This window comes from Xenopus laevis, chromosome 1S (assembly GCF_017654675.1).
Source record: "Xenopus laevis strain J_2021 chromosome 1S, Xenopus_laevis_v10.1, whole genome shotgun sequence".
Taxonomy (NCBI): Eukaryota; Metazoa; Chordata; class Amphibia; order Anura; family Pipidae; genus Xenopus; species Xenopus laevis.
The window spans coordinates 166,987,154-167,008,229 of NC_054372.1; the positions used below are offsets into that span (position 1 = coordinate 166,987,154).

Consider the following 21,076-nt stretch of genomic DNA (forward strand, 5'->3'; position numbering starts at 1 on the left):
TAAAAAGAGTTTGGGAGCAACACAAGCACGGAAAATGTTCCTGGGTGGTGCCAAATAAGGGTTGTGATTGGCTTTTGGTAGCCCCTATGTGGTCTGTTTGGCAATACATCTGGTTTTTATGCAACCAAAACTTGCCTCCATGCCTAAAATTCAAAAATAAGCTCCTGCTTTGAGGCCACTGGGAGCAACATCCAAGGGGTTGGGGAGCAACATGTTGCTCACGAGCTACTGGTTGGGGACCACTGATGTACAGGGTGCAGAGAAGCCCTACAAATAACACCTTCTTTGAGTGGCATGGTTACATCTTGCAACCACTAAATCACATTTAAGATGCACTCTGAAGTCACACTGATCACATGCAAATTGTGATGAATTCTACTTAACAGTTAACCTGCAATTATGTTTGAAATCATGGGAGGAAAAGGATAAGTTTTAGATAAAAAAAATGGAAATTTCCATCTGTTTGCATCTAGTTACATAGTTAAATCGGGTTGAAAAAAGCCAAAGTCCATCAAGTTCAACCCCTCCAAATGAAAACCCAGCATCCATACACATACCCCTCTCTACTTTCACATAAATTATATATACCCATATCTATACTAACTATAGAGTTTAGTATCACAATAGCCTTTGATATTATATCTGTCCAAAAAGTCATCCAAGTCATTCTTAAAGGCATTAACTGAATCAGCCATCACAACATCACCCGGCAGTGCATTCCACAACCTCACTGACCTGACTGTGAAGAAACCCCTACGTTGCTTCAAATGAAAGGTCTTTTCTTCTAGTCTGAAGGGGTGGCCTCTGGTACGGTGATCCTCTTTATGGCTAAAAAGGTCCCCTGCTATTTGTCTATAATGTCCTCTAATGTACTTGTAATGTGCAATCATGTCCCCTCGCAAGCACCTTTTTTCCAGAGAAAACAAACCCCAACCTTGACAGTCTCCCCTCATAATTTAAGTCTTCCGTCCCTCTAACCAATTTAGTTGCACATCTCTGTACTCTCTCCAGCTCATTTATATCCCTCTTTAGGACTGGAGTCCAAAACTGCACTGCATACTCCAGATGAGGACCTCACCAGGGACCTATAAAGAGACATAATTATGTTTTCATCCCTTGAGTTAATGCCCTTTTTTATGCAAGACAGAACATTATTTGCTTTAGTAGCCACAGAATGACACTGCCCAAAATTAGACAACTTGTTATCTACAAAAGAACCTTAGATCCTTCTCATTTAACTCCCAACACACTGCCATTTAGTGTATAACTTGCATTTATATTATTTTTGCCAAAGTGCATAAACTTGCATTTATCAACATTGAACCTCGTTTTCCAGTTTCCTGCCCAGTTTCCCAACTTAGACAAATCACACTGCAAAGTGGCAGAATCCTGCATGGAACCTATAGTTCTGCACAATTTAGTATCATCTGCAAAAATAGAAACAGTACTTTCAATGCCCACCTCCAGGTCATTAATAAACAAGTTAAAAAGCAAGGGACCTAGTACAGAGCCCTGTGGTACTCCACTAACAACACTGGTCCAATTCGAAAATTTTCCATTTACCACCACTCTTTGTAGTCTATATTTTAGCCAGTTCTCTATCCAGGTACAAATTCTATGTTTCAGGCCAACATTCCTTAATTTAACCAGTAACTTTTTGTGTGGCAAGATCTATTATGCATAAAACCATGCTGGCACACACTCATAGTATTATGATTTTTCTATAAAGTCCAGTATCTTATCCTTTATCAACCCCTTCAAAAAGCTTTCCTACCACTGACGTCAGACTAACTGGCCTATAGTTTTGAGGCTGAGAACGGGATCCTTTTTTTTGAATAGAGGCACCACATTAGCAATTCGCCAGTCTCTCGGCACTATGCCAGACCTCAATGAATCCTGAAAAATTAAGTAAAGAGGTTTGGCAATCACAGAGCTAAGCTCACTAAGTACCCTGGGATGAATACCATCTGGCCCTGGACCTTTGTTAATCTTAACATGTTCTAGTCTCTTTTGAATTTCTTCATGTGTGAACCATGCATCATTAGCTGTATTACTAGAATTGGGACTATTAAGAAGGAAACCTTCACTTACTGGTTCCTCATTTGTGTTGACAGACGAAAAATATGACTTCAGAATCTGCGCTTTTATTTTGTTTTCACCAACCAGCTGACCCCCTTCTGATACTAAAGGTCCCACCCCTTCCTGCTTCATTTTTTTACTATTAACATATTTAAAAAATAATTTTGGATTCTTTTTACTGCAATATCCTTTTCTATAGCAATTTTAGCTTGCCTTATAGCTTCTTTGCATGATTTATTGGCCTCCTTGTACCTTATAAATGATTGGCAGTCCCAGCTAAATTGAAAGCCTTAAAAGCACTTCTTTTCTTACCCACCTCAACACCAACACTTCTATTGAACTAAAAAGGTTTTGCTTTGCAACGACGTTCCTTGCTTACAAGTGGAATATACTGACAAGTATATTTATTAAGCAGCATTTTAAAGACTTCCCATTTTTGTTCTGTGTTTAACCCTGTGAAAAGCATTTCCCACTTAATATGTTGCAGAGATGCCCTTATACTGTCAAAGTTTGCACGTCTGAAATTTAGTGTTTTAGTTACTCCCTTATAGAATTGCTTCTGCAACAGAATCTCAAAGGAGACCATGTTATGATCACTATTCCCTAAATGCTCACCCACACAAATGTTGAGATGAGTTCAGTATTGTTAGTTATTACAAGGTCCAAAAGAGAGTTATCCCTAGTAGGTTCTTGAACGAGCTGGAATAAAAAGTTGTCATTCAGCAGATTTACAAACCTACTAGCTTTTTCTGTCTTGGCAACCCCATTACCCCAGTCAATGTCTGGATAACAACTTGACCCAGTTGTGAAGCCGCTTGTATCTGCAAGAGTACCTTGGCTTCATACTCGTCACTTATACGAGGTGGTTAGTAAATGAGTCCTTATATATTTAGCTTGCACTGGAATTGGGTGCAGTTATTCTTTATATATGCCAGTTATGTACCTGAAATACAGTTGAATCCAGCACTGAAAAAAGCTTCACTCTTTTCGAGGAAAGTCGGTCAATGTGAGCCAGCACTGCATAGGAAGATGTGTGTGAGCAGGCACATTCCTGCATAACTGGCCATCTGACATCCACATACAAAACATATCACATACATAAACAGGCAGTTGTGCAACATTTAAACCAAACATTTTAGTGATTTAGGTGGTCTGCAGGGAGCAGAGTGAAAAACAGGCTCCATTGGAGGGCTAAATTGAACAGCACAGGAATATTAGACTCTAATTTCTGCAAATGTGTAAAAACAAATAAAAAAAAGTTCCATATAGTTATTTACATCCATAAATAAACCTTGGGCTCTGTGATAGAGAGCATTAGGGCCATAAACCCACTATACCAGGTGCATTGCTGACAGCAGAAATGATAATTGATATGTGGGTTTGTGCTAAGTGGATACACTGTAAAACTGATTTTAAGAAGTGACACAGGAGGATCCTGCTGACAGCCCTCGGCTCATTTGTGTAAAGTCACAGAGTGCAAACTGCTACAGGATACAGACTATTTATATTCTCTCCTGCATAACAAGAATATTGTTGTCTGTGCAAATGCAGCTGCAGAGGAATCAGCAGAACACCAGGATCTATCCAACAATGCTTTATGCTGTAAGGGTTGTATGTAGCAAAGGAAAATCATGGAAACTTGGCATTTTAACTTTTATGGAATTATGTGTGCCGTGTAGCGATGAGTGAAATTTTGTTTGCTATGTTTTGCTGTGAAAAAGACGTCCATACACTAAATTGGGTGGAAAAAAAATTGTCGGTGTCAAAAATAAATTTGTCGCCCATAGACTTCAATACTTTTGCGGATTTTATTTGCCATTTCATGAATTTTCGGCAAAGCGAAACAGGTCAGATTCGCCTATCACTAGTGGTATGTATTGGCCAGAGACCAAGAAAGAAGAAAGTATTATATACTATGGCCACTTTGATTTTATCCTCTTTTACCATGCATTTCTTTTTAAAAACATGCCTTTTATCATTATCCAGAGGATCTGGATAATCTGGATAGTCTGTCCGTATGTACTCAAATTGCATGTAATCAGTTGCATGTGTTTCTAACATGTTTACAGGTATATTGCATATAACTGCACTGACTAGTTGTGAGTACAGTCTAGACACAAATACTAGCAGTATCAGTAGTCATAAGGTGTTGAGGAGCCATGTATGACATAGGGGCTGATTTAAGATTGGTTGTACCTTTTGGAAACCCCAATCACCCAGGTATTCTTGCCAAAAAAACAAAAAGGTGGTAAACAAAGGAAAACTGCAGCAGGTTTTCTTGAAATTGCTTGTGCCAAAAGGAGGCCATGGAATCATACAAAGTAGAGCGATTTTGGGCTGAAGATGCAATAATAAAATTCCTCGTTACATCTCTTAACAAGAAGCTGAACATGTCTACATGATAAAAAAAAACATTGTTTATTGCCTCCTAGTGTTGAATTATTTATAAATTCTATGTAAAGCCCCCACATAGAAGCAAATATTTCTCTTTGATGAACGGCCGATTTCAGTGAAATCCAACCAATCCATCAAACTATCGTGAGGTTTGTGGGAATCGAACGATCGTGCATCTAACTATTTTACGTCCGACATTGGTCAGAAAATTTAATCGCCCAGGTTAGAAAATTTTCATTGGTCACAGTGAAATCTATCTATTTGTTTGCAGGGCCAAGCAGGCAACTACTATCAGTTTTCCTGGCTTCAACTAGACAACATCCATTGAAATGGTCTCTTTAGCTGATAAATAAGCTTGGTATTGCGATAACGAAAACATCTTTTAAGAATCCTAACATCTACGGCCAGGGAATTGTTCTTGGTTTTACCGTTCTAAACCTTGGTTCCACAAAAGGCAACTTGACATCTTTGGTATAATCTGATGCTGCATGAATCCTGTAGACAACTTCATTACTGTCTGGTATCCTATAGGAACGACGAACCTTCAGGCTCACTGATAAAACCTGCAGTCATAGAAAGAGAACAGAACAAAGTGAATGGATTTGTTTGCAAATTTAGCAATTTAGCAGAGAGCTTAAAGCATTGCCAATCAAGCAGTTTCTAAAGGATTATACATATATTTGTCTAAATGGGTAATAGCAGAGCAACAAATTAAACCTAACTAAAGTATACATTTGCCCAGCAGTGGTACCATGGATTATACTTCTCAAATATTAGTTGACACTAGTGATAGGCGAATTTCTCCCGTTTCACTTTCATTTACCAAAAAATTCACAAATTTCCCACAAAATTCGAGAAATTCGCAAAACTGTGAAAAAGTCCAGGGAAAATCGTTAAATTGGAAAGTTTCACGAAAAAAACTTGAAATTCAGACATTTTCACGAAAAAAATAGTGAAAATCAAAATTCTCACGAAAAAAACTTGAAAATCCGCCATTTTCACGGAAAATCACGAAAATCAGAAATTGACACCCGCGTTCAAGCTGACGCTGGCGTTAAAGTCAATGGAATAGTGTTGACGCGTGCCGATGTTGACGCGAGTGACTTTTCAGACGCGCGTCCAAAATAATTTGATGCCTGCAAAATTTCGCTGGCCAATTTACGCGGGAGATTTGCAAATTAGCCTGAGGTGACACATGGAAATTCGGTACGAATTCTTGGCAGGCAAATTTATTCACCAATCACTAGTTGACACAGGGTGGGGGGGGGACATTTAGAAGGTGGAGCAGATAATTATAAGAACTAACACAATGACAGGGGTCAAATACAAGATTTTTTTGGAAGGAAGGATATTTAGAAGCCTTTCCTGAGGATGGTACAATAATAAATGGCATTAGCGCAAAAAGTAAAAGAATACTCATAATAAATTGTTCCTGCACAAAAAGAGCCAAACAGAAATGCAGATATATTCATATACTATTTACATTGTATTTGGTTTGCCTATATCATATTGTGAAAGGGTCTTTAATGTATACACAAAACCCAGGCCAATTAGCTTTTTCTTTAAAGCTGTAACTGGCTTTGATGGACATATGTTGTACAGATCTTTAAATAGAGTAGAACATAACCAATAATAAAATGAGTAACATGCTGTTCTGCTGCTCCAGGCAACACAGTTCCTGGAAGAATGCAATGAATCTACCTTCAGACTAAAAATAAACATGCATAATTACTGAAGGATTGTGGAACGCATGAAAGCTAACATGTATTACAGGCAAAAGAAAACATACTTTTGGTTATGTCATGCTGGAGTACCTTGTTATTTAATATGATTTCTTTACTACTTGTTAGAAACCACTGCTGTGAAATGGATAAACGTACAACCTTCTTCTGCTGCACTGAGAGGTGAAATAGTGAAATATGGCTCGGGAACTTGGATGGTTTCAACATCCATTTCCTTCAAATTTCTTCCCGTTGATTTCCTGAGGATGCCAGTGATAGGCACTAATAGAAAGATGAGGGCAAGTGTCCAAAATTGTCTTCCCCCTGGTAAAATACAAAAACAGACTGATACAATGTATAAGCAATGTATAGACAGTTCCCATTATAGTTAACAACACAAAGTACATGCAGATCTGGTTGAGTCTCTGCAGCTGCTTGTATAAAGACTATAATAAAGAAAATGCCATGTGTGCTATGAGCTGAAGAATTCTGCAAGCACTGATGTTGTACTACACATTGCTTAATAGAAATATTGCTGTACTGTATTTGTATAGGCTTGCACTTATACTTATATTTCTCTTGTCTTATTTTTCCTTGCATTAAATGACAATATTACTGGCTCTGCTTGGATCAAATATGTCCTTGGGTATTTTTCTAGCAGAGAAAACATCATGGGGCATATTTATCAAGGGTTGAATTTCAAATTCAAAAAATGTAGAAATTCAAATTCAAAAAGGCCAACCTAAATTAAGTCGTTTTTTTTTTTGGTCGAATAGGTCCGTTTTCGATCAAATAAGTCCGTGTTCGGCCAAATTCGAATCGTACGAATCGAAGGAATAGCGAATTCGATTCAAAGTTTTTCCCAAAAAAAACGTAGAAGTCCACCAATTAACTCCAAATAGGTTCTAGGAGGTCCTCCATTGGATAAAACAGCAATTTGGCAGGCTTTTGATGGTGAATGGTCAACGTCAAATTTTTAAAGAGACAGTACATGATAAATGTCGATATTTGAAAAAAAAAAAATTCAAATTCGAATCGAATTTGGACTATTCCTTATTCAAAGTACACAAAAATCTATCTATCATCTATCTACAGTATATATCTATTTATCATTTATCTAGGCTTGCTGATTATCTGTTTGAAATCATCCAATATTATTTATTTTGGCAGAAACTGAATTAAAAACTTTTGTTTTCTCCAACATCCAAAAAATACCCCATTACCAATTTCCTTAAAGGGGGATGTCACGTGAGATACCGTGAATAAACTCCAGCAAAACACAATTGCAGGATGAAAACAAAAACAAACTTCTTTATTTTATAAAAGCTCAGGCAACCCCCTTCAACCGAAATCTCCCACTGGAAAATCCAAGCAACCCTCAGTCACCAACTGCTCCTTGTTAGCACCTCTGATTGGCCAGTAAATAAAGTTGGCCCCTACTGGCTGTTGGGCTTCACAGACCCTGACAGAAGATACTGCAACATGGTCTGGCTACTGACACAGGGTCCACGTCACATCACTCCCCCTTCCCAGAATTGGTGTTACCAGGTTTACCCATTGTTGGGTAAAACCTTGGAACAACAGCATTGGGTTCATCTCAATCCTCCTGTCGAGACAAGTCATCAGCATTGCCATGTAGCTTGCCACTGCGGTTTCCAGGCGCTTCCAGGCTGTCAGCACCTTTTGCAGCTGGTTGAGTTGGTCATGGGAGCTGGCAGAGGTGCAGTTACTCTCCGACAGGGCCCCGGTCAGACTCTGCACCTTCTCTTTCAGGGACGTCTCACTCTCCTGAGCCTTGGCCAGGGTGCCAGTTAGCCGATCCACACACAGCTGCAGGGTGCTCACCTTTCCCTCACTGTCCGACAGCTGTCTCTGCAGTCCTTCCATGCGCTGCTGCATCTCTGCTTCCCGGTCAGCAAGAACCAGTTTGTGTCGCTGAAGTTCCCCCTCTAGCCCCCGGCGGGACAGCTCCAGTTTGGTATTTCGGCTTTCAGAGGCGTCCAGTACCTCTTTCAGACGCCGCCGCTCATTCTCGTATTTTGCTTCATTGGTTTTGATCTTGTTCAGCTTGTCCTGTTCTGATGTGTTGCTGGATGACATTCCTGAAGTTGTCGGGGAAATGCATTGCACATCTCCTGGGGTGAGACTGCAGCAGATGTCTCCAACATCATTGCCCACTAATACTGGAGCAGGGAGATGATCAAGAATCCCAACTGCATGCTGTATAGGTCCATTACCCACATCCAAACTGACCTGAGCCACTGGAATCTCCTTCTTAGTACCTCCAGGTAGAATAATACAAACAGAACGTCCTGGGAGGACATCAGAGGCAGAGAGCATATGGGGTTCTACTAGGGAAATGTAGGCTCCAGAATCAAGAAATCCTTCAGCCGGTTTACCATTGAGCATTACTGGGATGATATGTTTGGTGCGAGAAATTTGGTCATTCCAGTGGACGCCCAAAATGACATACTCCAATGGCTTGGGTACAAGTGGCCCATGGGTGTGTTGTTGTACTGCTTGAATAGCCTGTTGTTGAGCAGCGGTCACTTCCTGTCTGAGAGCAGTTACTGGACGAGCAACTGCATTATTGGAGGTTCTGGGTGGTTTTGGACACTGTGCAATAAGAGGAGTAGTAGAACCACAGCGAAAACAGCTCTTGTTAAATGTATGATGTGGCAAGGAGTTGAAGAACTTGTCCGTAGTTTTGTTCCCGAATGGATTCCAACAGATGGGAGAGCTGTGGAAGAAATATTACTTCGTCCACGGCGGATTTGGGCCTGCCCTTCCAAGCACTTGTCAGCCAGCCGAGCTGCTTCCTCCAAAGTTTTCGGAGAACGATCCCATATCCATCCCCGAATTTCCGGTAAGCACTTTTCCCATGAACTGCTCTAGTAGACACAATTGGCGAAGATCCTGTATTGTCTGAACCTGGCTTGTGTTAACCCATTGGTCGAAGACTCTCCGCAATTGGTTCCCAAAATCCCAGTATGTATCAGAGGCTATTTTATCTAGAGCGCGAAATGACTGTCGATATGTTTCTGGAAAGATGGCATAATGATTCAACAATTCACGTTTCACTTCCTCATAATCAGTGCGCTGGAGATATGGGATCTCTCTATAGATATCACTCGCTTTCCCTCCCAATTTACCAGCAAGTATCTTCGTCCATTCTGCCTTAGGTACAGTGTAATCCTCGCACATAATCTCAAAGATGTGTAGGTACTTATCGATTCCTTCCTGGTAGTTATCAAAAGAGGGAAAGGCAGCATGGGTGAGCTTGACCACAGGTTTGAAATGCTCAGTATTGGGATGCTGCAGTTGTACTGTGTTCACAGCAGAAATGGGAACTCTTCATCTGTTCTTCCTGAATAGTCAATTCAAGCAGCTTAAGACGTTCTGAACCAGTGAGATCAGACCCCAGAGCTGTAAGCCTTGACTGATACCTCACCATCGTGGGGTCATTCTCCACCTGACCCACTGCTGCCCCATACATTGACAGCTCATCCTCTGGTTCAGTAATGGTAGCGACTAGTCCACTTACATGTGTCATCTGGGTTAAGAAAGGACCTGCCTGCTCCTCTGTCTGCTCCATCAATAAACTTGCCACATCTGTCAGTCCCGGCTGAGTGACCTTAGTGTGTTGGGCAATAAGAGATACCATCTGCGCTTTAGTTAGTCCATTACTTTCGATTCCACGATTCTTACACAGACCTTTGAGAATAGGAAGACGAAGCTCAGCCAATTCATACTCCATTATATGTGGTTCTGGCAAAAGTCTCTGCATAAAATTATCCCACCGCTGCCACCACTTTCTGTCACGTGAGATACCGTGAATAAACTCCAGCAAAACACAATTGCAGGATGAAAACAAAAACAAACTTCTTTATTTTATAAAAGCTCAGGCAACCCCCTTCAACCGAAATCTCCCACTGGAAAATCCAAGCAACCCTCAGTCACCAACTGCTCCTTGTTAGCACCTCTGATTGGCCAGTAAATAAAGTTGGCCCCTACTGGCTGTTGGGCTTCACAGACCCTGACAGAAGATACTGCAACATGGTCTGGCTACTGACACAGGGTCCACGTCACAGGGGAGTTCACCTTCAAACAACTAGTTGTTTTCAGATAGATCACCAGAAATAATGACTTTTTCCAATGACTTTCTATTTTCTATGTGTCACCGTTTTTCTAATATTGAAGTGTAAAGTGTCATGTTTCACCTTCTGAAGCATCTCTGGGAGGGTTGTCGTCGACCCTGTAAACTGTTCTAAATGAATACATTTAGTTGATACATTTCTTATCTTGTACCTGCTGAGCAGAACCTCTGGGTTTCATTACAGGCAGCTTTTAGACTTGATACAATAGTTGCTAATATTCCACAGTTACTGCTGAGAAATGTATCAACTTAGGGGCAGATTTATCAAGGGTCAAAGTGAATTTGAGGGAATTTTCGAGGTAAAAAAATTTGACATTCAAAGTAATTTTTTGGATACTTCGACCATCAAATAGGTTACTACGACTTCGAATTCGATTCAAAGTAAAAATAGTTTGAATATTCGACCATTCGATAATCGAACTACTATCTCTTTAAAAAAAACTTTGACTTCAATACTTCGTCAAATTAAACCTGCCGAAGTGCTATGTTAGCCTATGGGGACCTTTGACAACATTTTTCTAAGTTTTTTGAAGTCGAAGTAAAATTGTTTGATCGTACGTTAAAATAGTTCGAATCGAAAGAATTTAATCGAACGGTTTTACTTCGACCGCAGAATACACAAATTTGATGAAAAAAGTTTGAATTCGATATTCAAAGTATTTTAAATAGATGGTCGAATTTCGAAGTATTTTTTACTTCGAAATTTGACCCTTGATAAATCTGCCACTTAATGTTACAAAATTGTAACAGTTTAGAGTCTGTATCTGAATTACTGAACTGCCAGACTCAAACACCAGCAACTTCAAACTTAGAAAAACAGTAACAAATAAATAATGGAAAGTAATTGAAAAAAGTCTGTATTTCTGGGGAACAATCTAAAAACAAATGAATTGAAAAAAGTGTTTGGAAGGTGAAAACCCCTTTATATACTGAAAAGAAACATCAGAATAATCAAGGGCTGTAAGTATATGCTAAAAGGTTATAATAACACACAGTGAGAGTTAGAGTTTCCATGGTGTGTCAGCAAGTCAGGAAATGACAAAGCCTAGGGGGTGCCTGTACAGCAATAAATCAGAATCAGAGTCTTATGGAAAATCCCAGCTAGGTTTTGATCATAATAGATAAAGGGGAAATGCAGGGCATGACAGGAAATTGGTTATTATTTTATATTTCTAAAAACAGTTGGAAACTACTTTTGCTGATGTACTGACTGTGGTGTTGCCGCAAGAAGCCTGAGCCTCTGTGAAGTAGAAATATACTAAGGCAAGGTCAGAAAACCATTTAGAATTGGACGTTTTCACAGTTTGACTGAACATTGTGGCCATTTCTGTCCAGATTTATAGGCAACAATGGCATTTTCCCTCAGGCCTTATCTTGATGCAGAATCACATTAAGGGGGTTATTTACTAAGCTCCAAATACCCGTAATTCTCCGAAATCCGAAAAATTCGTGATTCTTTTTATAAAATTGGACTTTTAAAAACATCACAAATTTTTCTGAATTTATTAAACCCCGAGGGCTAAAAAGCCTGAATATAAAACCACGTCAAGGCTGCATAAAAGTCAATGGGGACAGTCCCATTGATTTTTGGTTGTGTCGGGGTTTTCGGGCAATTTCACAATGTTTTCAGAGCTTTCAGGTGAAAACTGCAAAAAAATCTGAGATTTCGGGGAAAATTTACGAAAAAATCGTGAAAATCTGAGCTTTTCACGCAAAGCAAATTTTCAGGAAAATGTAATAATAAATAAGCGTTAAAAACCCGAGCGGTTTGATCAGAGTTTGTAGCAGCCATTATTGAGATAAATTCGGACCTTGATAAAAAAAAAGCTAAAAGTGTTGAAAATAGAAGAATTTCACCTTGTAGAGATGACAGAGAACCACTTATATAGCATTTGTAAGTATTTTCACACTAAACGGCAACAACAACAAAACGGATAAATTATCTCAGCGCTAAAGTGAGAGATTCCTCTGGCTGAATACAATACTATACAGCTGACAGCAGTGTCACTCTGAAATGATGCATGGGTCATTACTAAGATGTTTCCCTAAAGGACACCTGCCTAAAGCTTGATTAATGATTCATCACACATGCTTTATAGTTGAGTAATATAATTCCATGTTCTGTATTGGAAAAGTGCTCTTGATTTGAATGGAGTTGATAGTAGTAGTAGTACAGATACAATGACACGTAAAATATTGCTAGATGCAAAGAAACATATAGGGGCAGATTTATCAAAGGTCGAGGTGCATTTTCGAATGAAAAAAAATCAGATTTCGAGCTATTTTTGTGTAGTTCGACTAGGAAATAGTCCAAATTCGATTCGAATTTGAAAAAAAAAAATTTAGAATATCGAAATTTATCATGTACTGTCTCTTTAAAAATTTGACTTCAACCATTCGCCATCTAAAACCTGCCGAATTGCTGTTTTAGCCTATGGGGGACCTCCTAGAATCTATTTGGAGTCAAACGGTGGACTTTGAAAAATTTTGAAAGTTGATTGATTGCGCTATTAATTTGATTTGAACGATTCGAATTCAGCCGAATACGGACCTATCCGATTGAAAATGGACCCATTCGACCCAAAAAAAAACGGTTGGTCTTTTTGAATCCGAATTTCGAAGTTTTTTTTAATTCGAAATTCGACCCGTAATAAATATGCCCCATAGAACTGTATGAATGAAGAGTTTTTATTATAAGTAATACATACAATTCTAGAATACTGAAAGAGCAGTAAAGATGTACTGTATGTCCAAATAATTGGAGGCTTATTTATTAATGGTCAAATTTTAGAGGTTTTTGAAACCCCACCTAAACTAACAAAGTCTATAACCATGATCATCAAAGAATTTATTAAAAGCTCCGAATATATAGGGCAAATTTATCAAGGGTCGAAGTGAAAATTCGAAGTAAAAAAAATTCAAAATTTCGAGCTATTTTCGAATAGGCCAAAATTTGCTTCAAATTTAAAAAAAAATGTGACTATTTGAATATCTCTTTAAAACTTCGACCATTCGCCATCTAAAACCTGCCGAATTGCTGTTCTAGCCTATGGGGGACCTCATTTGGTGGAGTTTGAAAAAAAAATTTTTTTTTGGGGCAAATACTTTGTTTCGATCTAATGAGCAAATACTTTGATTCGAACGATTCAAATACAGGCTATTCATCTGAAGTTAATAACTTTGATTTTTTTTTTAATAAATTTCGATTGGTCTTTTAAAATTCGAATTTCGAAGTTATGGGAGTTCAAAAAAACTCCCATTATTTCGAAATTCGACCCTTGATAAATCTGCCCCTAATTGTGTCTGGAAATAAAAGCTGAATTATGCGGGAAAAAATACGAATACCTAGAAAACCTCTAAAGGCCAATTCCTATTAAAAAAAAATCCTCTAAAAGTCAGATTTGATTAAAAGAGGTCTAATAAGATCAATGCAGCTTCCAGTTTGGATTTTTTTTTTTCACTTAAGTCATTTTGATTTTTAAAGCTTTTTACAACTATAAGAAAAAATATTTTTTGTGAAAAACAAAAACAATTGTAAGCAAATGGGCCCCTTAATGTAGAAAATTATTCTTGCCAAGTATATAATGTATAAGTGTAGACATCTACCCTCCCCTATTTACTGTTCATATGCCTGATGCTACACATTCAAGATTATAGTCTTAAATCCAAAATGAGGAGATATTAATGGGTTTATTTACTAAACTCTGAATACAAAAAATCTTGAAAAATTTGTGATTTTTTTTTATAAAATCACCAATTTTTCGGAATTTATTAAACCCTGGAGGATGGAAAAGTCTGAATCTGAAAATCTGGGATCTCAGACCTGTCGAGGTTGCATTTAAGCCAATGGGAGAAGTCCCAATGATTTTTTGATGTGCGATGGGTTTCGTGCAATACCCTGAAATTTTCTGGTGAAAATTCCAAAAAAATTTCAAAATTAGCAAAAATCTGATGAAAAAACCCGAAAAGAAATATGAAAATCCTGCAAAGCAAAAAAAATGTAATGATAAATAAGTGTAAAAAACCCAAGCAGATTTGATCGGAGTTTGTAGCAGAAAATATTGAGATAAATTCGGACTTTGATAAATAACCCCCTACATGTTTGGTTTTAAGTATGTAAAACAAAGCACATGAATACTGCTGTTTTAAGGAGGATTTTACTGTATTTAATATATAGTGACTGAGCTTTTCTCCTTCTTTAAGTCCACCTCACCCAAACCTCTTGTTATTTCATTTGTTTGTTCTCCCAAGTCCTGCCCTACAGTAGCCACGTTCCAATTTCTTGAACTAATCTAAACAAGAGCAAAACAGCCACTTGCTGTTAACTGGAAAAACGTAGTGCTTTTTATTACATAATCCTATTAGTGTGCAAAGACTCTGAGTTTCTGCTATTCCTTTAAAAGCTGTAGACAAGTTACCTGAATCCCGACAAAGACTAGAGATCCTCTGTACTTATCCATATCAATATATTTAGTACATTAAAGGGGCATTGTTAAAATTCAATTTGAGGTTTTTTTTAAAAAAATTTCTAACTTAACTTTTGAGCTTTATCATACTCTGGCCCTTTAAGAACTCAAATTTGACTATTCGCCACCTAAAACCTGCAGAATTTTAGTCAATGGGAGACGTCCTGAGACCAGGGATGGGCGAATTTTACCCGTTTCGCCAAAAATTCGCCGCCGGCGAAATGTCGCAGACGCCCATTAAAGTCTATGGGCGTCAAAAAAATTGTCGCGCGGCGAAACTGTTTTGACGCGCGTCTTTTTGTTTTGACGCACGCTGCAATACGAGTCTATGGGCGTCATTTTTTCGGCGAAACGAGGCGGAAAAATTCGCCCATCCCTACCTGAGACCAATTTGGAGTTGTTTGCAGCCTTTCTGAAATTCGAGTTTTCAAAACTCGAATCTAATTCGATTCAAATTGAATTCTAGTTTTCGGGCTGATTAAAGTCACCCGAGTTTAAAAAAAGTTGATTTTTTAAATCAATTTTGATTGGTCGAATTTGGAGTTCATGGGAGTTTATGGGAGTTTTTAAAAACTCACATGAATTTGACTCTTGATAAATCTGCCCCTAGGTCTAGGGATAACCGGGCTGAAATCCACAGACCAATTTCATCCCCTTGCCACAAGCACTATCTTCTTTCGTGTCTGGAAGCCTTGTGTTGGCTCCAGCTCAAAAACACTTGGCAGATTTCTGTGAAGAAACGCGAGAACTTTGTATTCCGCTCTGGAGCTGACACAAGGCTTCCAGACACAAAAGATGAAAGAATATACTGTCATGCTTGCACTGAGGGGCTGATATCAGCCTGCAGATTTATGTTCCTAGCCTAAGACATATTGAGCATAAACCTACTTAAAATGCCATTCCCCTTAAACAAAACAGGGATTCTTCGTTCACATATTGCATTATATTCAAAGTAATCACTGGTCTGGCCAATCCCACACTCACTTTACTCTAATTCATTAAGAAATCCAGTGTGTCATTAGGCAGTTACACAGGGACAAAGAATTGCCAACAACTTTCCCTGGTTAAAACTCTCAAATCATTGCCCAACACAGGCATCACCTGACAGAAGTTGGGATGTTGGAAGACAAGAAACAGAGAACTGGCCATTGCACCTGTATAAACTATTGCAAAAGGGAAAGTTGTTCCTACTACTTAATGTTATATTATTAAGTGCCAATGAGGTTATGACAACTTCTGCACTGAGTACAATGTGCTGGGGAGAACTATTGAAATCACAATGGGCTTCATTCCAACAGTAACTAAATGGTTGCTGCTGCTGCTCACTGCACCTCCAAACGCTACTCTTTTCTTAAAGAATAAAACCTAAACGCAATGGGGAAGGCATTTTGCTCATGGAATAGTCTGTAAACACCCTTGGACTGATATTCACCTAGACATGAATACCAGGGATGCACCGAATCAAGGATTCAGCTCGGGATTTGGCCTTTTTCAGCAGGATTCAGATTCGGCCGAATACTTTCGCTTGGCCGAACTTAATCCAAATCGTAATTTGCATATGCAAATTAGGGGCGGGAGGGAAATCTTGTGACTTTTTGTCACAAAACAAGGAAGTAAAAAATATTTTCCCCTCCCCACCCCTAATTTGCAATTGTAAAATAGGATTCGGATTTTTTCTGGATCTTTCGCTAAGGATTCAGGGGTTCGGCCAAATCCAAAATAGTGGATTTGGTGCATCCCTAATGAATACACAGTACAATACAGCAGGATATGCTGTAAACCATAATAAACTGGGGTTATACAAGGGATTAGTGGAGGCAATCTCATTTACAAACTGTATGTAGCTTGAAGCCTATACTTTGACATATACATTTTCCTACAGTTCCACTGTAATAGTGGGTAATAACTATACAGCATCCATGATGCACAAGTATGGATGGGTCTGTTTTGGTAAATTGCACACAAGTTGGGGCACACATTTTTTTCTTGCAGCCCCATTAACAGCATTAGCATACCTCCCAACTGTCCCGTTTTTCGCGGGATAGTCCTGATTTTGACAGCTCAGCCTGCAGTCCCAGGTTTGTGACTGAAATGTCCCGATTTTCTCTTTGATCTCCTGCACTAAACAGCCAGAAAAGGATACAAAGTTTCTAACTTAATTGGCTTTTGGCAGAGAGCCCAGAATAGATACTTAGTTACTTTTGAACAATTTAAGATAAGCGGGTCTCTGGGGGAAACTGACTTGCAGCTTAAAGGGAAATTAACCTTCATTAGCAAAACTATAATAAAACATAAAAAGCACAGAAATGTGTTCAAACTTTCATAACCTGCCAAATTTTGAAATATGAACATGGTAATTAGAGGGTGTGGCCACAAAACAGATATGGTCAAAAATGTGCAACAATATGCGCATTTTAGAAAATTTTAGCAACAGGAACTCGAAGCCAGGGCTGCCATCAGTGGCCAACAAGGAGAACTGCAGTCAGGGGCCCCATGGTTGAGGTAGTTCCAAGAGACATAAACGTTTGATTTGTGAGCATGCATAAAAGTGGGTGGGACTTGAGGAGGTCAGGGGTGGGGTTTTAATATAATGGGTGTGATATAATGGGTGTGACTGTGGCTAGCCAGGGGCATGGTCATGCATTAGTGCCCATACTTTACTAATGCAAAGTCTACTTTTAGTGATGTTGTCCCCTTATGATCTACATCCATAATATCACTGTTAGCATTCTGTTCCATGGAAAATATGACTTAAATATTATATTGATTTATAGGAGCATTTATATTACTACATTTAAAAACTATTTTTTATGTAACCTTAACAGAATAAATATCTGAATGAAAAGAATGAAACAGGAGGGTAATTTAGTCAAGCTGTTTGTTGACAGTGTCTTGAGATCTACTGATCACCAGATAAAGATCTACTGGTAGATCCCGATCTATCTTTTGGACACCCCTGTATTAGTGTGTCTTTTTTTCATTGGAGGCCCATTTGACTTGTTGTCAGGATCCTCTGCCCAGGGGCCCTGTAGTCTCCTAATCTGGGCCCACTAGGGAGCAAGTCCTGCTAACTGTGTAGTTCAGGGCACCATGATATCTGATGTCCTGCTTGCAGCATCACCTTCTGCAGGTTTTTAGGTTGAACTTCACTTAGTGCTCTGTGTCTGTAATCCAGAGCAAAGCAGCAATCAGGGATTTGCTTATATATTAAAGAATTTCATAGGGCTAGTCTGAGTAATGACTGCTGATTGTCCTCTATAAGTCTAATAAAGCACACCATACTGTCCAATATGAACTACATGCTATGCATAAAGGTCTCTTAATTACATACACAAGGGCTCTTTAACTTCTGCTTTAGAATTGATTAGCCATTCAACACAGTAAGAACAGTGTGTCAAAGGAAAATGGCCCTCAAGTAATGTATTATGCATAATTACACAATAACTATTTGTTCTATAGTCAAGCACTGGGAGTGTGTGACTATTGCATTGTTTTATTAGAAAACTGAGAGTTTGAAACTAATGATACTTTTGCCCAATCCACACCTGCCCAGTGGCACCAACTTGCAACTCTGCACAGAGGTAACTGAACAGGAGATGTTAAGGAGTGGCAACGTGCAGGCTTTTACTCATTTCTATGTCATGAATTATTACAGGGCTGGCGGCCCGTGACCCCCCCCTTGAATTATTGTATTCTTGCAGCAGAGAACCATGAGACATTTACATAAGCCTTAACAGGACTGTAGCCTTTGCAGGTAACATTTGAATATGGCTTTACAACTGGTCCATGTAGCAAAATTGGTCAAATAAACATAAAAAAAAACTATACTAATGAGAACAACCAGAATTAGTCTAAATATGCATGAATATATGAAAGAAATGCAGACACAACATTAAAGAAAGGACAGAATTCTGATGTTATCATCAACACGAAACAGACCAACAGAAACTTGTGGTTACACATTTCTCATATCGCAGTGTTGGTGGTTAAGGACAAATTCCATTAAATACATAGACACACACAAATCCATCAGCCGGACATGAAAATACAAAGATGGTTATTCGTGTGACCGTTGAGTAAGCAGTAAGTTTCTGCTTACGTTGGAGGTTCATACGCATGGGACACCAGCTGTTAGTCATTAGCATGAGATGCAGGTAGTACACAAACGCCAACCTCAGTTGCACAATACATACAATCTATATTTAGTATGGATAGCATCAGTATTGTTATTCAAGAAAAAAATCCTCATCGTTGGTTCTGTGTTCTAACAAATGAAACAACAAAGTACAAAGTCATAATAGGGACCATGGATAAGTTATGGATTTACAGTGTATGGTAAATAAGGACCACACAGGCCAGACCGAGTGCAGTTTATTTTTATTTCTGAAGGGCAAGGACTGGATCTAACCCCTCATTGACCAGGTTTGCTTCTCAACTTGGAGCACAGAACATAAAACTCCCACTCCCCAGGGAGTTTGCCCACCCAAATTCATTTCACTATACACCTGAGCATTTCAGTGGGTTTTACTCGAAACATGGATTTCCTCAAAGACTTTGATTAGACACAAGTTGCAGGCAAATCCAGGATTCAGTTTAGGGTTCAGCCTTTTCAGCATGCTGCACAAGCTCTTCTTTTTAACCCTTCCTTGCCTTAATTTGCATATACTAATGTAACACCTATTTGGGCTGCATAGCACACAAATAGTTAAACTGTCCAGCTAGCAGTAGAAGCATGGGTTACACGCGACTTCACACAACAGGGTCAGGGCCTTCGCCATGTGGAAGTGTTCCCTCTATGGTGTAGTGCAACTACATCCCCCCAGGCTACTGTGCATACAACAAAAGATGGGCGCCAGGAGGTTCTTGCAGTAAAACAGAAAACCGTTTATTTAACTATGCATGAGGCAAGTGACCACAGGTTTAGTACTCACGCAGGAGCTGAGGCAATAGCACATTTCTCACACAGAGCTGCAGCCATTAGGCATTTCTCACAGAGGAAAGGTCTCCATTAGGCATTTGCAGTATTCACACACATTCCCTCCTGGAAGTTGTCAGGAAAGCAGCTTCTACCCTACAGTCCCTCTTCACTGAGGTCCCTGACTGGAGGCAACACATAAAGCCTCTGGGAAGCTACTCCATTACTGCAAATCCTTGTTGGAGCTTCAGCTGCTCTTTCTCTCTATCCTATCTGCCTTTCTCTCCTAGAGAGACTATGACAAGTCTGCCCTAGTGTAACTATTCCTCATTCACAGGGTTACCTGGTCCCTGACTTCTTCTTCCAAAGCACATGGGCCTTTCTGGGCCTAGCTGTACCCAGGCTCCCCTGAGCTCACCCAGCTGGATCACCATCCACAGGCCAAAGAGGAAGAGGCCACTCCCTACACACACTATATAGCAGTGTAGCAGGGGAGTGTCATTCTCTCCTGGCAGATCACTCTAAGAAAAAGGTGGGGGCCTTAAAGCTGCAGGGCAGATTACCCAGTAGGGGTCCCTACACTAATTAGGGTTCAGATTCCGTTCAGGATTTGGCCAAAGATTTCATAAAAGATTTGTCCCAAAATAGTGGATTCGGTGCATCCCTAGGAAAAATCCAAGAAACAACAAAATGGCTGTAATAATTAGAAACAATCAGATAATGGACCAGATTCAATCTGACCAATTTTCTTTTAACTCAGTTCCAAATTTCCCAACTGACTTCTCCTGAGTTGTCATTTGCTGAACTGAGAGAGAGAGAGGCTTTTCTCATAAAATTGAATATGGCCAGATATCAGTTAAATCACATTGACAAATATTTTGGTGGAAAAATTCAATTTGATTCTAGATGTTCTTATATACTTTAAAGGAAAACAAACCCCTAAAAATGAAAATGGCTAGAAATGCCATATTTTAAATACTAAACTTACTGAACCAGCCTGAAGGATTAGCATATCTATAGTAGTAATGATCCAAGCCTTCAAAGTTGTCACAGGAGTTTCCCATCTTGGATTTTATTAGGAATGTCTGTGATACACACACATGCTCAGTGGGCTCTGGGTAGCTGTTGAGAAGCTAAAGCTTTGGGGTTGTCTCAAATTATCAATCAAACAATGAGCTTTGCCTGTCATATAAGCTGATGCTAAAGGACTGATTATCAAATTCTGATGTTGATTGTGCTCCCTTCCGAGCTGTCATGTACTAATAATCTGAATTATTAACTAATAAGCCTTATATTGTGACATATTTTTTTTCAGTTTATTGTGTGTTGGTCTCTAAGCTCCGGT

General features: G+C 39.2%; 1 long non-coding RNA gene across 1 annotated transcript; it reads right to left on the bottom strand.

Moving 5' to 3' along the window:
• Positions 1-4,722: 4,722 nt before the first annotated feature.
• LOC121399509 lies at positions 4,723-19,785 on the bottom strand. The gene is made up of 3 exons (XR_005965097.1): positions 19,748-19,785; positions 6,288-6,518; positions 4,723-5,036 (listed from the first exon to the last, which is right to left on the bottom strand). It is a non-coding gene; the product is annotated as an uncharacterized LOC121399509 (long non-coding RNA).
• Positions 19,786-21,076: the final 1,291 nt, after the last annotated feature.